General features: G+C 39.0%; 1 protein-coding gene across 4 annotated transcripts in view; it reads left to right on the plus strand.

Annotated features, from left to right (window-relative positions):
- The window catches only part of ITPR2 (inositol 1,4,5-trisphosphate receptor type 2), a 533856-nt gene that overhangs the window by 319112 nt on the left and 193861 nt on the right, over positions 1-20883 (plus strand). The window lies entirely within an intron of this gene.

Below are 20883 nucleotides of genomic sequence, written 5' to 3' on the forward strand. Positions count from 1 at the left end.
TACATGTAATCTACAGGATGACAAAGATGTTTAGTCAAGTTCAATATTCTTAAAATGTTCAGGTTTGAAGAGCCATATATCCTTGGAATGTTATTGCAAAGGGATCTAGAAATCACCTCTACTCCCGTGTAGTTTTGTGCTCTGGTGTTTATAAAGTAATGATAGCTAGCATTTATTGGGAGCTTCCTGAAAATTAGATACTCTTCCTCTTTATATTATTTAATCTTTAACTCTTTGTCATAGGTAGTATTATATCTCTCTTTTACTGATGAAGAAACTGAGGTATAGAGTTTGAGGTCACACATCTAGTAGGTGAAGAGAGCTGGTATCCCACCCAAACATTTTGGCTCCTGAGGTCTTAACTCGCATGTTAGAGCCAAACAGATGATACGACTTAAAATCACACCTCTTCTGTTTTCTCAGATATTCAACTAAATAAAATGAAAAGTTCTTTAGTTTTGTTCTTGATAAAATTTGTATGCATAAGTACTGGAAAGCCTAAGCCATTTATTCAGTGAGCTGCTAAGGAAAGGCTTGAAGATTTTAGACTGAGCTGTGAGGGAACAACATGATGCAAGAGCTGTGCAGATTTTTAAGATTTATTTTTACAGACCTACAGATCAATATCCGAGCTCCCCAAGACCCACCCTGTGATCATGGTCTGAGTTGCTAGTAGCCTGAATATTATATATAAAAGTTCTAAACAATGCTTTATAAGATGACATGGTAGATAGCCCCTTGTGGAAATGTGGCATTCAGCAAACAGCATAGCATCTGATTGAGAGCTGTGATCTTTATGAATGCCCAGGTGGGGTAGGTGATATTTACACGTTGAACAGTGCAGGCAGACAGAGGCTTCTTGATTTGAAAGTTGGTATGTGGATTGATATGGAATAAAGATCTTTAAGAAATGATGCCTTGAGTTATTTTTTAAATACCTTCCATCTTTTAACTCAAAAACTTACTGTCAGCTGAGTTAACTAGATTTTATTGTTTTCCTCAGCAGGAAAAAAATCATTGTAGTTAATCTTTTATTTCTGATTTTGAGGAGCAGCAAAAAGAATGTCAGATATATACCAAGGAACTTAACTCCTTCATCAAATACGCAGACTTCTCAGTCCCGACAGTAATCACATTCTTGCAAATTTGTAAGTTGTATCAAGCTCCTCTTATTGTAAGAGTCTGTGCGGAATCATTCACCTTCTGTGCATGTACTCATTTCACTTTTTAGGAGGCAGATAAACAGATTTAAGTAGAATTGTTGTACAGAGTGCACTGTAGCTTAAGAATTTGATAATAACTCTTTTGCTAAGGGAAAATTAATTTCAGTTTTAGCATCAGCTGCATTTTGTAGAATTTTTTAAAAAATACATTTTAGAGGTGAGTACGGTTTTTCCCGTATGTTCTAATGTTTTTTTTTTTAAACTAGATACAATAAGTGCTGTTGCAAACCTTTTGTACTACCATTCCTGTATTGTGAATGCGTGAGTGTGTGCGTATATGTGTGTATTGTGTTTTAACTAGGTAACTAAATGGTTGGAAATATGAAATTATGTTGATGTCTCCTTACAGTAAGAGATCTGTTTTAGAAATATAATTGGTATACTCTTCCACTTTGGAATTTTTATTTTATATTTTTATCTGGGCAAAAAGACTTTGACCATTCAGGTGGGCACAAAGGAAATAATTACGTTTAGAAATTTACTCTTTAGTTGCTGAGCTGGCTTGGTCGCTTGTTAGGCCATTCAAAGTGATATGTTTATCAGATTTACTAAAGTCACTGTAACCTCATTATTACAAAAATTATGAAGTTCTTAATTACGTCTTGCCTTTACTCTCCCACTTAAAAATCTGACATAATAACATCACTGCCTCAATGATTTTTGAGATATGCTTTGATTCTGTAGAGATCAGTGACTAAAAGATCATGTTGAAAATATTATGAATACTCAAAAATTAGCCAACTATTTATTGCCTCCAGTAAGACACTTGGTAGTTAATGACTGTAGGTGAAAAATGGTATTGTGATTAAAAAATAAACATGGATAATATAAAAAGTAAAAAAAAGTATAAGAAAAAAGAATAAAAGAAAAAACACTAAAATTAATATATTACTAAACTATCGTGTTAATTATTTCTACCTAAATCTAACCTAAACTCTTTTTCAGGATGCATTCATGATTAGTTTCTTTTAACTCCATATTATTCTAGTTTGTAATCATTTCAGCACTTATAAAATCATGTCTGTCTTGTTAGTACACTAACAAGACCTTTTATTATCCTGCCCTCTGAAGGATTTCTTTGGTGTGTGTTGTTATTTTAAATAAATTAGAAACTCCTTGAGGATGGGTCTGATACATACGCTGAAGAAATGCACAGAAGGCCTTTCAGAGCTGAGATTCTGTAAAGGTCTAGTTCTGTATTTTCTCTCCAGTCCCACTCCACACGCCATAAGTGTTGTACTATTGAGGGCAGATATGGGCAATCTTATTCGCTGCAGTGTTCCCCATGGCTGGCACTGTGCCCTGCACACAATCATTGCTCAATAAGTTTTGTGGACTGACTAATTTATACATAGTAGCAATAAATGTTAGTGACTGTCTGCTAGTACAGCACATTGCCCTTCACTAGTCATATCCAAGAAGCGGGTTCTAGAAGTATCACTTCAGTTCTACTTTGCATCTCTTTGTAACCCAGGACATGGTAGGTTTCTTGGTACTTGGCACACCTGCAGAGTCGGGCCAGCTGCAGGGAGAGCTACATACAGCATTGAGCACTGGGGAAGGGGATTATCTTGCAGCAAATGCTTTGTCTGATGGGCTGTGTAGTGTCTGCTTGCTCTTTGGCTTGGAAGGGAAAGAACTGGGGAATCCCCAGACATAGTAACGTGGGTGCTCAGCTCAGGGTAGCTGCGGCAAAGGGAGGATGACTGGATCTGGAGGCAAGCAAATGGGAGGAAGGCTCCGGCCACTGGGCTTCTCTCCCAGGAAGGGCCCCGCTCCCCGAGAAGCAACTGGGAAGAACAAGCAAGGAACTTAGGCCACACTAGAAGGGGGAAGAGCCCACTGTGTAGCCAGGAGAACCTGAGAGCAGCTGGGGCTCTGCAGAGCCCCTGCTGAACTGGTCACTGAGTTTGTCACGCTAACTAGTGTAAGTAGCTGTAGAGGCCACTAACTGTTGATCTCAAGCAGCACTAGGATCTCCTGCCACGGGACAGAATTGGTGTTTGGAACCGTTCTGCTGTTACCACCGTAACGAGGAAGAGGGATGTAAAGGCTTGAAGCAGATTGGGCCTGAGACATTTTACTTTTTCCGTCTGATACCTTCATCTCTGGACTAGTATTTGAACAGGTCCTCACAGAGGAGATACCCGACCTAGTACATGAGGCACTAAAACCACATTATTGTCCTTGCTGTTGTTTAACTATTGTTGATTGTGCATCTCTAAAGAAGCCATTTGCAAAGTAACAATGTGTCTGTGGGCATTTGGAGCCTCACAATAACTCTCTGAGGTAGGAAAATATTTTTTAATCTCCATTTTATAGATAAGAAAACTGAGGCCCAGAGTGTGGAATGATCTGGTAACAATCATATGATTCATAAGTGGCAGAGCTAGGGATGAATCAAGGTGTTCTGATTCTACTCTGTATATGATCTACTCTGTAAATGATCATTTAAATTTGATTTCACCTTGTGAAACCACCTCTTTCAGACTTTCAGTTCTTTTACTACCTCTAGAAACCTGAAGGTTCAAACAATCTTGAAAAATTAAAATTAAATTAAATCTTGAAATTTAAAAAGGAAATGTATTCTCATTCTTTTTTAGGTACATACTCTAAATAATAGCAATAGCTATAACTTCTGTGGTGTTTACTGTATAGTAAAAGCCAGGTGCTCGTATAAATGCTTTACAGCGTTAATTCATTTAACCTCCGTAACAACACACTGAGGAAACTGCAGCACAGAAAGGTTACGGAACTTGTCCGAGGTCACACAGCAAAAAAATGGTGGAGCTAGGATGAAAACTCAGGCCTTCCGGCTCCAGAGCCCATGTTTGCAATCACTGCGGGAGGCTGCCTTTCATTCTAGTCTGGTATCAACTTACAAAGCCACAAGAACGTCACTCATAGCTGTCAGAGGAAAACTATTTTCTTGTTTCAAGTAACACAAACAACCTTAAGATATTTCTTCTTGTGTTTAATGATTTTGAACAGCTACTATTTGCTGATTTCTTCAGGGTAGGCTCGGTTTTTGCACATTCCATCTGGTACTTGAAACTCTCAAGCATTTTTGGATAAATCTTGGTTACTTACACCAGAACAGCATACAACATTTTGAATATTTGCAGATTGCTCAGTGCGATGTAAGGTTTATCTTTTCTCAGTTGTTCTTAGCCTTTGGCTGAGTTTTTAATTAAAACTCAAATTACAGACTATACTGGCTCTGCAGCCACAGAGTAGGGAAAACAGACATGATGTGTTAATGAACACATCCTGGCAGCTTGGTTTAACGAGTTGGTGGCACAAAAAAAATCTAAGTGAGGGCATGTGACAGTTAAAATCAAATCGAATGCTTGTAATTAATATCAGATAGATGGAATAATATTGATGATTCTAACTCAGAGGACGTGTACTTGTAAATTTCCATCCCAGGTATTGAGTCAATTTCCCTTTCTCTCAAAATGCCAGAGTATGTTCATATAGTAACCCGAGATGTGCTTGCCAGAAGGGATGTGGTAACCAGCAGTAATCTCACACTTGGGCGCACCTTTGAGAAGGATGCTTTCTTTAGGCTTCTCATCGTCTTCCACCGTGGTGCATGCAGTCGTTTATTCATTCAGCAAGTGGGCTGCACCATATGTAGAGTCGGCTGAGATTCCCTGTCCCCTTGGCAGAGTTAGATAAGACCTCTGGCTGTTGGCCAATTGCCCGCTCTCTTGAAAGAGAGCTGTCAATTCCATACGCTTTTGCCATTCAGGACACAAAGTGTAAACACTGAGCCAGTCCTGGTGCCCCTGCTGTCTCCATGGCATTGCCCATCTCCTTGCCCGGACCTTGCTATTTCTCTCCTCCTCGGTCTCCCAGGCTCTTCCTCTCCACTCTGTCCCTCTCAGAAGGTGTTCCTATGTCATTATCTTCTCCTCTATGTGTTCCCTCCACCTTCTTTTCTTAAAATTATTTTATTGATTGATTGATTGATTGATGTATAGTTGATTTACAATGTTGTGTTAATTTCTGCTGTTTAGCGAAGTGATTGTTTTATATATATATATATATATATATATATATATATATATATATATATATATACATACATTCTGTTTTATATTCTTTTCCATTATGGTTTATCCCAGGATATTGAAGATAGTTCCCTGTGGTCTACAGTAGGACCGTGTTGTTTATCCATTCTCTGTATAATAGTTTGCATCTGCTAACCCCAAACTCCCAGTCCATCCCCCACTTTCTTACTTTAAAGGAAGAGTCACTCTCCCTGAGGCCACCCCTCTTTGTCAGCAGCTCTGTGGATTAGAGCTTTTCTCTCATACCCAATGTGCGAAGAGGCTTTGTCTTCATGCTCTTTTCTGCTGGTTATTTCTAGACCAATTCCTCTGCTGTCTTTTAAAATCTGAGGCCCTCTGACTCCATCACCCTGGCTCTGCCAGCATTCCAGTCCCTCCCTCTCAGCTCTCTGAGACTTTGGAACCTGGCTCCCATTCTGTGTCCCCACCCCCAGACCTGCCGTCACCGGGGCAGCTTCAGTCCACGTGGGCCGTGCATCCAACACTCTGGCCTCTCAGGCCCTTGACCCCTGCATTTGCACTGACCTTCTCCCCTCCACACCCATCACTGACTTCTTTGGCAACATTTTGGAAGTTTTTATCACCAGGAACCGCTTCTTCCCCACAATAATGAATTCAGACATCCTGTTGGCTGCCCTTTCCTCTCTCCCATTCAGCTTGCTTATTTAACTACACCCATTATGACTGTCCTTTGACTTAATCAGAACCACTGACCCCTCTAATTTCCCAATTGCCCAGCTTGCTCCCTTCCTCTGCCTGTTAACCCAAGATTTCAGAGTCACAAGCCCAACTGTTGAGCAGCTGTTTAAGGCGGGCCGCTAACAAGCAGTCCTCACAAAACAGCATGGAAGACTGGAGAGTGGTTCCCCAGGAGAGAATTGGAGTACTGTTGCCAAAAGGTAGGGGAAGGGTGCCAGGAAGGCCAAAACAACCGATGACCACTCCAGTTTCTTCTGCAATTTCTGCTTCATGACAGATTGAGTAATTTAGATTATTTAAGTTGTTTGCCTGATTTTCTATTCATGCTCCACCTAACTGTATATGCCACGTCTTTCCAAGTGAAACCAGAATTCTTGGCTCAAAGTTCCCTGACAGAAAAGCTTCTACTTCACTATATACACAGGCACTCCGTGTTCTCCAGAATTGAAATGGCTGAGGATATCTTTTCTCAGGCTGAGAAAACATATGGACAAGAGTTCGCTACTTCTCGTAGTCTGTAGCCTTTTGACAAGACATCTGCTGTAACATTTTTTGCTCTTGGATCATAGACTGTTGTTTGCCAATTGTTTTCATAAATATTAATCTTTGAAATCTTGACTGACATCTAAGTTGTTCTTTTTGGATTCTTTTCTTCTTTATATGCACCATCTTTAAATAATTGTGTCACAATATAACAACAAAAAAAAGGGTTTTCTTATGAAAAATTCCTACTTTAAAATCAAGGGCTGAAAGTTCTAATTCAGTAACTTACATGCTTTTTTTTTTTTTTTAACATTTAAATTCTCCCTCCTTTTCCTTTACTTAACTAAATGTATTGCCATTGGAATAACACTTCCGCATTGGTTTTGCAAAAAGTAGTCTTTCACTTCAGCCCTTGAAAGCCCCTCAGGAAGACATTGAAACTCAAATCCCCCAGGCATTTGACTGAGTCCCAAGGTTGGTAACTACACCTTCTTTGTCTGAAACTATGAACTTGAGAACCAGATCATGATCATGAACTGGGCTACAAATATCGTATTCAAGATGTTCACTAATGGTCTTAATTTCTAATCATACCTTTGCATGAGAAGGTAATTGACAAGGCTGTGATGGAAGATACAGTGAGCACAACTTCCACCCTAGGGCCTTATCTAATGACTGTTGATCAAGTTTTTCCTGGATCTGGGTGTCCTCGACCACGCTCTAAGTAACGAGTGGAAAGCAGTGTGCATGCACCATGCAGCTTTTAGGCTCATTTTTATTATGCACGATAGTTTCTGATGTATTGTACTGTTAACTCTGGGGATCAGTAATTCAGTCCATTTTAAGTTGTTTCATTTATTCCTCAATTAATAAAACATTTTTAAAATTTTTATTGGAGTATAGTTGATTTACAATGTTGTGTTAATTTCTGCTGTACAGCAAAGTGATTCAGTTATATATATATATTCTTTTTCATATTCTTTTCCATTATAGTTTATCACAGGATATTGAATATAGTTCCCTGTGTTATACAGTAGAACCTTGTTGTTTATCCATTCTATATATAATAGTTTGCATCTGCTCACCCCAAACTCCCACTCGATCCCTCCCCTACCATCCCCTCCCCCTTGGCAACCACAAGTCTGTTCCTCTATGTCTGTGAGTTTGTTTCTGTTTCGTAGATAAGTTCATTTGTGTCATATTTTAGATTCCATATATAAGTGATATCATATGACATTTGTCTTTCTCTTTCTGACTGACTTCACTTAGTATGATCATCTCTGGGTCCATCCATGTTGCTGCAAATGGCATGATTTCATTCTTTGTTATGGCTGAGTAGAATTCCATTGTCTTGGGTTGGCCAAAAAGTTCATTCAGGTTTTTCGTAAGATGTTACAGAAAAACCTGAGCGGGCTTCTTGGCCAACCCAATATATATGTACCACATCTTCTTTATCCATTCATCTGTCAAGGGACATTTAGGTTGTTTTCATGTCTTAGCTATTGTGAACAGTGTTGCTATGAACATTGGGGTGCATGTATCTTTTTGAATTACGGTTTTCTCCAGATATATACCCAGGAGTGGGATTGCTGGATCTTATGGCAACTCTGTTTTTAGTTTTTTGAGGAACCTCCATACTGAATAAAACATTTTTTAATCATAAGAATGAAAAGCCTCCATACAGATACCTGATCTTAAGGCCTATTACCAAAGAGTTATCTGTGTGTTAAGCCAGTATGCCAGACACAGCAGGAGACTCATTTTAAGGGGAACCTATTTGTTCACAGTGCTGTGGGATCTTCTCTTCCTTAGTAAACTACCTGTTCAACATTGAATTTAATCTGTTTTTAAAAATAGCTTGCAAGATCTCATTACAAGAGCTTGCGAAGAATACTGCGTTCTCAGGTTTTCATAAGAGTATTTCTTTCTCTCATTTTTTAAGCCAGAGTACTCTATTATTAAAGCAGAGTTAATAAATGGGAAAATATAGTAACTCACTGATGTGCGATGAAGTTATTTCTTCAGCTCTATCTAGAATCATGTAAAAATTAGAGTAGAAGAGATTTTTACATTTTGCGGTCCTAAGGGGTGTGTCAGGGTCTGGGAATGTATCTCACAGTTGAGATCAAGCACAGTTCCCTCTGAGGTCTGTTGGCAAGAGTCAGCTCTCCTCAACCTCTGAAGTTTCCTGAAAGTAAAACGAGATTCACACGGTTGCATACCATCCTGCTGATTCTTGCCAGGGATGCTTTCTGGAAAGAGCATACTGAATATGTCTGCTGTGCCTATATTTTAGGGAGAAAAGAAAATCTCACACAACTTGGGACCTATTCCATCTACTCCAGGAATTTGAGGAGTAGATGAAGGGCCTGCCCCAGGCAGACCTCTGCCACGGCGGCCAGTGATTCCACGCAGCTGAGGGATGGGTGCTGAGCGGTGTTCCTCTGGGTCAGGGATTAGGCACCAGAGAGAGGATTATTTGGAGAAAAGCCTGGCCTCACTTGTACCGTTTTAGTCAGATAACCACACCTCCTGAGAACGTGCCACGAGCTGCATTATACTCTGTGGTAAAATACTAAGGATTGACACGATACCACCTGCATTAGTTTTCTTGGGCTGTCATAACAAAGTACCACAGACTGGTAAACAACAGAAATTAATTTTTTCAGAGTTCTGGACGCGAGATGTCCAGAGATCACGGTGTTCGGGAAGTTGTTTCTTTCTGAGGGCTGTGAGGGAAAGATCTCTTCCAGACCTCTCTCCTTGCTTGTAGATGACCGTCTTCTCCCTCGCGTCTTTTCATGGCCTTCCCTCTGTACACGTGTCTGTCTCCAATCTCCTCTTCATATAAAAGATACCAGTCATATTGGATTAGGGCCCACCCTAGCGACCGTGTTTTAATTCACTCACCTTTTTAAAGCCCGAACCTCCAAGTATGGTCCTATTCTAAGGTAATGGGAGTTAGGACTCCAACTATGAACTTTTGGGTGACGTGATCAGCCTGTATGACCACCTCGGACTTTACTCTACTCATAGATAAGACGTGTATAAACGTTTTCTGTGCACGCTTCTCTTTTGCCCATTTGGTCGAGGGCAGCCAGAATGGACTGAGCAGATTGCTGGCACCTACAAGCAGAGATTTAGGAAGTTATTTTTAAACATTATTTAAATCAGTCGAAACCAACGAAGAAACGTAGGAAAAGGATTTTGCTTTCCTCTTGTTTCATATCTTGGATTCATGTTGAAAGAAAACCGTTGATTGGCATAAAAATTCCAGTGATGCTTGGAAGTACATGGATAGATGTTTGAGCGTAAAATTGAATCACTATATAGATCTGACTGGTTCTGAAAACACAAAATGGGAAAATTTTAAAATTTGACAGAATTTAATGTTTGTGATAGTCCTTAGCCTTGGCCTGACTTTCAAAACCATAGTCCAGTTTTTTTCTTGGGCACTTTTGACAGTGTTTCAGCACAATCACAAAGAATTGGAAGTTTCAGATATGATCTTTGGAGTTTCTCTGTTTGCTCCAAATTAAATTAAAGAATTATTCTGGAATATCATTTTAGCAATTTATCATTCTGGTCCTCTCATAAAAAATACACACTTAAAATCCTTCATTGAAAAATATACCTTTTCTAGAGGACCGGTTTCCTACTATTTGTAAACCACACATGCACAATTTTATTTATTTTGATAAGTGATCAGTTTTTTAAATGGTTATTTCTAATACTCATATAAAGATAAAGCAAGTTTTTTAATAAATTTATTTATTTTATTTTATTTATTTTTGGCTGCGTTGGGTCTTCATTGCTGCTTGCGGGTTTTCTCTAGTTGCAGCGAGTGGGGGCTACTCTTCATTGTGGTACGTGGGCCTCTCATTGCGGGGGCTTCTCTTGTTGCAGAGTGCGGGCTCTAGGCGCATGGGCTTCAGTAGTTGTGGCACGCAGGCTCAGTAGTTGTGGCTCACGGGCTCTAGAACGCAGGCTCAGTAGTCGTGGCTCGCGGACTCAGTAGTTGTGGCACATGGGCTCTAGGGCTGATGGGCTTCAGTAGTTGTGGTGCGTGGGCTCAGTAGTTGTGGCTCACAGGCTCTAGAGCTCAGGCTCAGTAGTTGTGGCACACAGGCTTAGTTGATCTGCAGCATGTGGGATCTTCCTGGACTGGGGCTCGAACCCATGTCCCCTGCACTGGCAGGTGGATTCTCAACCACTGCGCCACCAGGGAAGCCCAGATAAAGTAAATTTTAAAAAACATAACACAACCAGGAGCACTACTTTTAGCCTAGCCTCAATGCCTTATTCCTTGTGCTTGTATGTGGGAGGAAGTGATAGGTTCTCCTTATTTTAAGAAAGAAAATGACTCAAGTCATAGTATTACTTTGGTAAATCTCCTGGTTTATAGAACATTTTTCTGATAGTTTAAAGCAGTGCTACTTTATTTTCTTAGGTGTAAAGTTTTTCTTTTTGTATATTTAAAATCAAGTCTCTCATTCTAACAAATGTAAGGTAAGTAGTATCAGAAAAATACTTCAAGACACATTCACACAATAATTTCTTCTGTTTGTAAACAAGTGACTGTATAGCTAAATTAAGATTTTTGATCATTTTTGTTTTGATTTTTGTTGTAATCTCTCCCATGGGTTTCTAAGTGGTTGCTTCACTAACTGCACAAGAGAAGGGAATTTTCTTGGATCATTCAGGTAAACATTTATACATGTATGTAAAGCAGTAAACATCAGACATAGAACATGGTAGTAGAAAACCAAAGGTGTATGTGAGAAAATATTGCCTATAATTAAAAACTAGACTAAGGTACATTATTCTGGAAGTGGAGAGCCAGTCTGAGCTATATAAGAACAACCATCATCAGAGCATTTTTATGGATGTATCACAAAGCTAAAAGGACTAAAAAAACCCAGGAGCATTTTTAAAAACCACTATTTATACCTGTCCACTGCTGAATTTCTCTAAGTTTAGTTTTTCACTCCAGTTTAATATACACGACCACTGTGTAGTAAATGAACGTTTAGAAGGACGTTACAGACTTTAATGAGAAAATCTTTTTTCTGATCTTACGGCTCACTGCTGTTATTTTCAGTACGTTTATTGAAATGTCTTACTCACATAATGCTGGAGTGTATTACACTTGTCTGTACTTCACATTTGCCTTAGATATTTCAGCGGGCAGAACACAATGAGGTACATTAGGAAAGTCCGATGAATGTTGATGGCATTACTAGGGAACGACGTACAGAAGTGAACTTGCTCAGCTCCCAGACATTTATCTTTTCTCTTACTCTTAAGGATATTTAAGATAAAAACAATTTGCTGTACTTGATTTATTTTACCAAATATACTAGATATACTAGATGGATTTCAGTGACCTGTGAAGAAATGTTATTCCAGTCATCTTCCCCCTTCAGGTTTTCATAAGGCTGGGTATTGTTATAACAAGTGACTAAGGAAGACTATGGGAGAGGATAATTAGATAGATGCTGTTTTCCTGGGATTAGATGCAGTGTTCCTAGATGATCTAAGGGTATTGGATTTTTTTTTTTTTTTTTTTTTTTTTAGTGGTACGCGGGCCTCTCACTTCTGTGGCCTCTCCCGTTGCGGAGCACAGGCTCTGGACGCGCAGGCTCAGCGGCCATGGCTCACGGGCCCAGCCGCTCCGCGGCATGTGGGATCCTCCCAGACCTTGGCACAAACCCGCGTCCCCTGCATCGGCAGGTGGACTCCCAACCACTGCGCCACCAGGGAAGCCCGGGTATTGGATTTTATGTTTAGCTCTGTAGCCTCAAATGAAAATTCAGCACCCTGTGTGGTTCTAATTCAAACTATCTGTTAGTGTTTGAGAGGGGCCCTTAAAGAGCATCATTCTCCCAGGATTTGTAACTATTGAGAGACATCAGAGTCACTCAGATTGAGATCAGAGTGTCAGCTTACTAGCTGGAATATCCAACTGGACAACATGCTTTCAATCTGTGGATATGTTTGCTAACATTTTGCCCCAACCTAATAACAACCCCAGATTTCCCCAGAAGGGCAAGCCTCTTAGAGAATGGCAGAGAGCAGCCCAGAATTCACCTGCTTTTGTGGTCAGGAAGAACTCAGGAGAAGCTTCGCTAAGCATCTTCCTATTCCGTCTTTCCAACTCACCAATCGGATAAGATACTTCCCCTTTTTAGGGGGGAAGTGAGTGAGTCGGCAGAGAGAGGTCAAAGTGTCGCTCTTAGGAGTTCCGCCGCCCAGGACACATGAGGTGCAGAAAAAGGAAGTTCCCCACTGACTTTTCTCCTTTGGGAGTTTTATTTAATTACATAACAAATTTTAATTGCCTTCATCCATGCTAAGTTCACAATTCTATAAGAAATACTGTATATGTATACTCCTTGCTTTATACAATGGGAGCACTAGGTCTTAACTTTTTTTCACAGAAACGTATTGATTAATAACTTGCCGTCAATATTGGGACTTCAGTCTATGCTACTGCTAAGCTGTGCATAATTGCCAGTTTCACTGATGCTGAATCTTTTCTTTTCTCTGTGAGCTTGAGAACCCCTAACATAGGTATGTTTTAGTCTAGACTGACTTAGGAAAATGTCTCTAAAATGAATATTTGGAACTGATTTTCTCAGTGAGTTTACCGGTAAACCTCAATTGAAAGGTATTCATTTGATTTCCATTGCTCAAAATGGTGAGCATTCAGCTATATCAGAACCATTCTGATTGGTTGGACACTGTTTACTAGAATTCTCAGGATGTGATGCTACTGTTAGCCGTTATACTCTTCATCATCAACAACAGACACTTTCAAAAGCCTGCTTCCTACAAAGTACAGTACTACCAAGTTCTGAGGCATCAGAAAGTATCAATTATCTGCCCACAAGAAGTTTGTGCTCTAATGTAGAATGCATGCCAGGCAAGTACATGTGAAAAGGAAATAACGTGCATTAAGCCTGTGCTTCCTGCTAAGTGAATTATATAGGTGTTAGAGGCAGAATGCTAAGTCATGCACCAAAGACATTTTTGACAGGTTTGGGATGGCTACAAGCCATTTCCTAGGAATTATTCATAAAGTTTGAGACACTAAAAAATGAGTGTTACTGTTAACTTTGCAGGAGTAGATTATTATGAGATTTTTGGTCCTAGGAAATTTCAGGAAGGAGGTAGAATTTTAACTGGTCATCTGATATCCCAAGGACCAAGTCGTTGGTACCCTTCTCACCCTGCATACCACTTATTAGTAAGTAGCATCACCATCTACCAAGCTGCTCAATCAAAACCTTCAGTGTCATTCTTGATCCCTCTTTCCTCTCATCCACACAGCAAATGCATCAGTAAGTGCCGCTGATTCTACCTATAATGTTTCTTGAACACACTCAGCTGTCTGTCTGCCTTGCACCTCCCTGGTCTGGACTCATTATCCTGACCTAAGACATCATCATCTCCTGCCTGGACTACCCCATGATGTCCTAATTCATCTCCCTGCTTCCATTGTTTGTAACCTCCAGTCCATTCTTTCCATAGAATAATAGTTGTAAATCATAAGTAAGTTGATATCATTCTCCTGCTAAAATCCTTTGATGTTTTTCTATTGTTCTTTAAAAGTCACATTTCTTACCAGAATAAATAAGGCCCTACGTGATCTAGCTTGTGCCATCTTTTTAATCTCTTTCCCTTACGTTACTGTAATGTAGCCACATAATATCCTGTCTGTTCCTCAAACAAAATAATCTCTTTCCATTTAGAGGCTTTGCATTTGCTATTCCTTCTGCCTGGAATGCTGTTCCTTTGGCTGTTTGTGTACCTGTTCCCTTTTATCCTTTAGGTCTCAGCTCACATGTCACATTCTTAGCTCAAATGCCTTTTTTTGATGACCCCATCTAAAATAACTTCCCTCAGTTGTCTTCTATTATATTATCCTATTCATTTTTTTCATAGCACACTTTAGAAAATGCGAATGTCTAGTTCCATTCTTTTATTGTTTATTTATTATCTGTCTCCCTCTATAACCCTATAACTCCATGAGGATAAGAATCTTGTCTTTTGTGTTTATTACTGTATCTGCAGTGCATATCAAAGTGTCTTGGATTACTCAGTAAACATTTGTAAAATTATTAAGAATGCAGCCACATAGCACAGGGAGATCAGTTCGGTCCTTTGTGACCACTTAGAGGGGTGGGATAGGGAGGATGGGAGGGAGGGGAGATGCAAGAGGGTGGAGATATGGGGATATATGTATATGTCTAGCTGATTCACTTTGTTATAAAGCAGAAACTAACACACCATTGTAAAGCAACTATACTCCAATAAAGATGTTTAAAAAAAAAAAAGAATGCAGCTCATATAAGCAGAGGAGAAAGAGAGGGGCATTCCAGCTTGAGTGAGAGTGTGAGGAAAGTGCAAAATAGTTCAGGATGTGGTCTGTGAACAAATTATGCAGAGCACTGTTCTTTTTGGGAGTAATACTGTTTATATGGTGCAGTTTTATTTTAATTGTACTTGGATATAAATTGGAAAGTAAAACTAACTTATAGAAGGTCTTAAAGCTAAAGTTGTGGGAATAGAATTCACTTTGCAGTCAATCAACTTGAAGCTACTGAAAGAATATTTTTGATCAGGGAGTGACTCTATTAAAGTTAACCCTGCAGTGATATCATTGGTGAGAAATGCTGTAGGCAGAGAAGTCATGTAGGAGAGGATTGTAGTTGTCTATCTGAGAGCTTATGAAATGTATTTCTATGACTCTTTCAACTAGAAAAGGATGGAATTTATATGTCTGTCATAAATCCCCAAATAAAAACTCTCCAAAGGGAGTTATCATGCAATGAAGAGCTTGAAGACTTGGACTTTGGAAGCTTTAGGATTAGAAAGGACTGGAAAGCTTGGCAGGAACATGAATGTCTCTTCTTTGCCATTCCTTCTCTTCCATGTACATACTCTCCTCATGGTAGTGATACTCGTATTTTGCACTGAAATCTTGAAATTTCCTCTTTCTGTCTCTTCGCTAAGACGATAAATGAACCAAGAACCTATAAAGCTGGGCTGCAATGTCACAACTCATCAGTAGGTGTCAGCATCTCACAAATGAGTTATCCCACTTTGAGAATTTGTCAAATGTAGAGCTTTAAATTATATAAAATAAATTACTGTTTTATTTTATCCCATATATCTTTTGAGTTCTCACTTCATAGTTATAAATATTTATTCAGGTCACATGAAATCAACAAGTTTTTTCTAAATCTAGTTACAGTAACATAGTCACATTTTATTCACAGTTCTGTTGTTTTGTGACACTTTTTAACAATTGATAGTCTACTTAATTTTAGCTACTCTGGTATTACATTACTTATTTCAATAATATTTTAATATTAATTAAATTTAATTAAATTAATATTTAATAAATTAAATATTAAATATTCAATAATATTTTAATATTAATTAAATTTAATTAAATTAATATTTAATAAATTAAATATTAAATGTGTAGACACATTTAATATTTGGTGGAGCTGTAGACACACCAGAAACAATATGGTTTGTGTACTTTGTTTTCATTTTCCTGTTTCTTCTGTTTTCATTTTTTTTCCTCTCCATCTAACATTTCCACCATCACAGAAAGTTCTGTTAGATAGCCCTGCTATAGACTAAACTGATCTCTTTTGTTAAAAAAAACAAAAAAAAAATCTGTGGACATCACCATGTGCCTGGGTTCAGGATCTTGTACGTAATATATGTTTAAAAAATTTTAAAACTAAATATGGGTAGTTGTTCTTTGTTTGGGGGTTTTCTTTGTTTGTTTAGTATGTATTATATTTCACTCTCAGTTTTAGAATTCTTTTAACATTAGGGCGCAACATTATCAGTAAAATGGAAAGAAGGCAAGGGTTAAATGTCCAGGTTTATATGCTAGCTCAGTATTTTCAAATCAAATAACATTACTTGAAAACTAGGTATACTTAATATTTTAAAATTGTGCATATTCTAATCAATCCTTGGAAATAGGAGTACATGAGGCTGGGAATTTATAGGCGCCCCTGTAGCTCATTTTCAGGAATAACCAGCTCATGTTTGACAATTGGTTATACTCTATGCAGCTAGTTGTAAATATAATGTAAATGCGATGTAAATAGTTGCCAGCCTGTGGCAAATTTAAGTTTTGCCTTTTGGAACTTTCTGGAATCTTTTTCCCCAGGTATTTTCGATCTTAGGTTGGTTGAATTCACAGATGCAGAATCTGCAGATAAGGGCTGACTATATTTTTCTTGACTCTCTTACTTCATTTCTGGCCACCAAATGTATAAGTCCCTCCCTCCCTCCCCCCATTGACTAATTTTCCACCACCAGCTAGGTGTCTTACAATTTAATTCAATTCTGACTACCAGAGACAAGACTACTGTTTACATAGAGGCAGCATCAGATTCCACAGATTAAGGACTCAGTCCCACAAGACTGCTTTCCTTCTTCAGACGCCGAAGTAAAGTCCAGGTTTTTACCTGTGCTTCTGACTGACCGGCTATAAATCCGAGATTCCCATGACCCTCTCCTCAGGTTTGATAATTTGCTAGAGTGGCTCACAGAACTCAGGAAAAACAGTTTACTTACTGAATTACAAATTTATTATAAATGGATACAACTTAGAAACAGCCAGATGGAAGAGATGTGTAGGACAAATATGTGGGAAGGGGTGCGGTGCTTCCCTGCCCTCTCCCAGCACCTCCACGAGTTCACCAACCCGGAAACTCCCTCAACACCGTACTTTAGGGATTTTTATGGAAGCTTCATCATGTAGGCATGATCGATTGTTAACTCCATTTCCAGCCCCTCTCCCCTCTCTGCAGAATGCGGGTCAGGGCTGAAAGTTCCAGACTTCTGATCGCAACTTGGTCTTTCTGGTGACCAGCCCCCAACCAGGAGCCCACCAAGAGTTACCTTAGAACAAAGGATGCTCCTGTCACCCAGACAGTTCCAAGGGATTGAGGAGCTCTGTGTCAGACACTCCTATTACTCAGGAAATTACAAGGATTTTAGGAGCTTCTTGTCGGGAACCAGGGTCAAAGACCAAATATTAGCAGAAACCGTGGGCAGAGACTATTATTATTTCACACTTATTATTATTCACGCTTAATTATATGAAAAGTGGAATATTTGATATTTTCTCTCGCTTGCTTAGAAGCTTCAGTGTTGTATGTGTCTTCTTTCCTATCCTTAATCTTATGTGCTGTGTGACTGGTTTTAATGAACTGTTTCTACCAGTAGGGAAATGGTCCCTGTTTTATTAACTGCTATGAAAGTCTCAAAACATGTGACTGTCCATGTGAACAGCCTGTGCAGATTAAAGCTGCAGGGCATGATTGGAGGAGACACGGACTGCCAAGCCACGAGGCGGCTAGGAAGGCATCCTCTGCCAGCGACAGCACGGGATTATGTAACGCCTGCAGTGTCTGGCACTGTGCTCCACTGGAGACACATCACGTGTTGTGCAATGCTCTTGGCCCTGAAATTCAATTAGATTGCTTTGAATGATCCGTGAGTCTGCATGAGATAAGCTTTTACTGCTCTCCACTAGAAAGCAAATGGGTTGATTAACCCCACGTAAATTGAGAAACTGCCATTATAATTCCAGCAAGGGTAGTTGCATTATATATACATATATATATATATATATATATATATATATATATATATATCATTGTGCCACAGAAGAGCAGAATTTAAGCATTATGTAACCTGGATAAATAATGGGGGGAAAAACCCAACCCTCAAGACTAGAAAAAAAATATTTTCTTACAGACAGCTATAGATTTTCTTTTTAAAAAATAGATTTTGCCATTGTTTTGGGAGATCTGCCTAAAAGCTGCCTATGTGGTGTTTTTTTTTTTTTTTTTCAATGCCATGATCTGTGAATGAGAATAAAGAAATTGATAGAGCGATAATTTGGTTGGGGGAAGGAACTTTCATTGGAAAAAATTTTTAATTGTGAGTTCCATGATCTTTTTATACTGAGCAAGTTTACTTCCTTTGTGAAATTGTAGCTGAGCAATTTAAAAAGTTGGGAGCCATCTGAAATTAACCCCGTATTGTTTGGCTGAAACTTCTTGAAACCTTTTCACAAAAGAAGGTCTGGGATGGAGGAGGGAAGATAATAGTAGATGTTAAGAAATTGAAAACTTGGAATAAAGTTGAGGATTATTATCATACTAAGGACTTAAAGGGCCACTGGGAAATCACAAAAATCAGTGATGTGAGCTTGACTTTCCCAGGTTCTTATACCCCCATTTTCCTCCAGATGGGCTTTAAGGTGTCAACCAAAACCCCTGGTGAGAAGTTAAAGTTCATTAGAATTGTTTGGGACACTGAATTGAAACCTAGGGTGCCGAAACGCTATGCAGAGAGCTTCCGTTTTGTTATATCAACAGGGATTAAGAGTATGGTTCCTGGGCTTCCCTGGTGGCGCAGTGGTTGAGAGTCCACCTACTGATGCAGGGGACACGGGTTCGTGCCCTGGGCGGCAGGGCCCGTGGGCCATGGCCACTGAGCCTGCGCGTCTGGAGCCTGTGCTCCGCAACAGGAGAGGCCACAACAGTGAGAGGCCTGCGTACCGCAAAAAAAAAAAAAAAAAAGAGTACAGTTTCTTTGTGATTTAAGGTAAGGTCGTCTTGAACTGCAGCAAAACCACCACTGTTGTCGTAGTTTTATCCCTATTGAAAAAGGCTTGTATTTCTCTCCTATCCTTTGAAATCCTTAGGACACGAATTTGCTCAGGGTAACCTTATATCCTGCCTTTAGTGTAAGTGGATATTCACGAGTAGTTTGTTTTCTAACATGTCGTAGTAAAACCCAGATTTTAACCATTTTTCTTTTTTGATAGATTATCTAAATTTTGTGAGATTTAACATGCATAGGTTTTTCTCACTGGTTTAATTTTTCTAGCTATCTGCAGTAGGTATTATTACTATTGTTTTTATTAACTAAAGGGAAAATTGATGCATACAGAGGTACAATGAGCTGCCCCGGGTGACACCGCAAGGAGTGACTGCCTAGGGTTTCCAAAACAGCTCGTAAGCATTCTCATCCCTCTATGTATTAATGGTCCCCAAATGCTGTTCCATGGACTGGTGCCAGGCTGGCCCATATTTCAAGGAAATTCTATTTTATTATGCCTAGAGTGAAGGTCTGGGATTATGTCATTTTAAAATAGCTTCCCAGGTGATTCTGATGCAAGATAAGAGTTGGTAGCTACTTCACGTTTAATATTCTGAGCTATAGAGATAGCAGTAGAACATCTCTATTTATGCTCTACTTCAAAAATATTTTTTTCTGTTCATCCTCTGATATGTGTGTGTATTTATATATGTACGTATATATATGTATATATATATTCAGACCAAATTGTAAAAACATAGTTCATTCTTTTTCTGTTTCTTGGTAAAATTTTAATAGAAAATGTATCTTTCCAAAATGGACCTAAATTATTTTGTGGCTAACGTAGTAGTATAATATTCAAAAGAATACAGTGAGAAACGTAATTCAATAAATGGCATCTGCTATTAAAAGGCCAGCTGGCCTCCAGGTCTTAAATTGATGCTAGCTGGTGTAACTTTGTTAACGAGGGAATTCAGAGTTGGTTTAATGAGTTGGTGTTGGAGGGATGGCTCGTTATCATCAGTGGATGTAACTTGCTGCTGCATCTTTGAAAAACAATAAAAAGGGACTAGCGCATCCCTTACCCTACCATGATTCTTTTTTTTCCCTTTCTTGTTTCCATCTTTAAAAGAGGATGTGTGATCCATCACTCCTGGGGCCGGGACTCCATGAGCATCTTTCCTTTCTTTATCTCACTCCCCAGCTTAAGCCCACCCCACAGCCCCACCCTATCTTTTTGCAAAGATCATCTTGTTTTGTACCACAAATGTTTGTTTTAAAGGGAGATGTTTGCGAAGGCCAAATTAAGCCTGTGAACCTACATGCTTCATGACCAAGCATCATGGCTTGGGCTTTGGATAGACTTGGAAGGGGGCTCTGAATGCCTGCAACGAATCTGAAAACTTTTGACAGTTCTAAGTTAATAGTCAAGGTACAGACAACTTTGCAGAACATATACTTTCTAGAAACACATTCTTAGTAGTTCAGCTGTCATAACGCATTTGCCAAGTACATGATTGGCAGGTATTTAGGCATTTTTTAACTTACATTTTAGTATTTACGTAATACTAGCATTACATTATAAATAGAAATAATTTTTCATGTGTTGTACTTATGAAAGTAAATAATAAAGTGTGATATGGTTTTCTGAACTTCAGTCATGAGCAAATAAACTTTTCTTTACAAATGAACCATATATTTTCAGTTTTTCATAACTGTTGAAAATGCACTGTCTCGCAAAAATGTCTTTA

This window comes from Tursiops truncatus, chromosome 11 (assembly GCF_011762595.2).
Source record: "Tursiops truncatus isolate mTurTru1 chromosome 11, mTurTru1.mat.Y, whole genome shotgun sequence".
NCBI lineage: Eukaryota > Metazoa > Chordata > Mammalia > Artiodactyla > Delphinidae > Tursiops > Tursiops truncatus.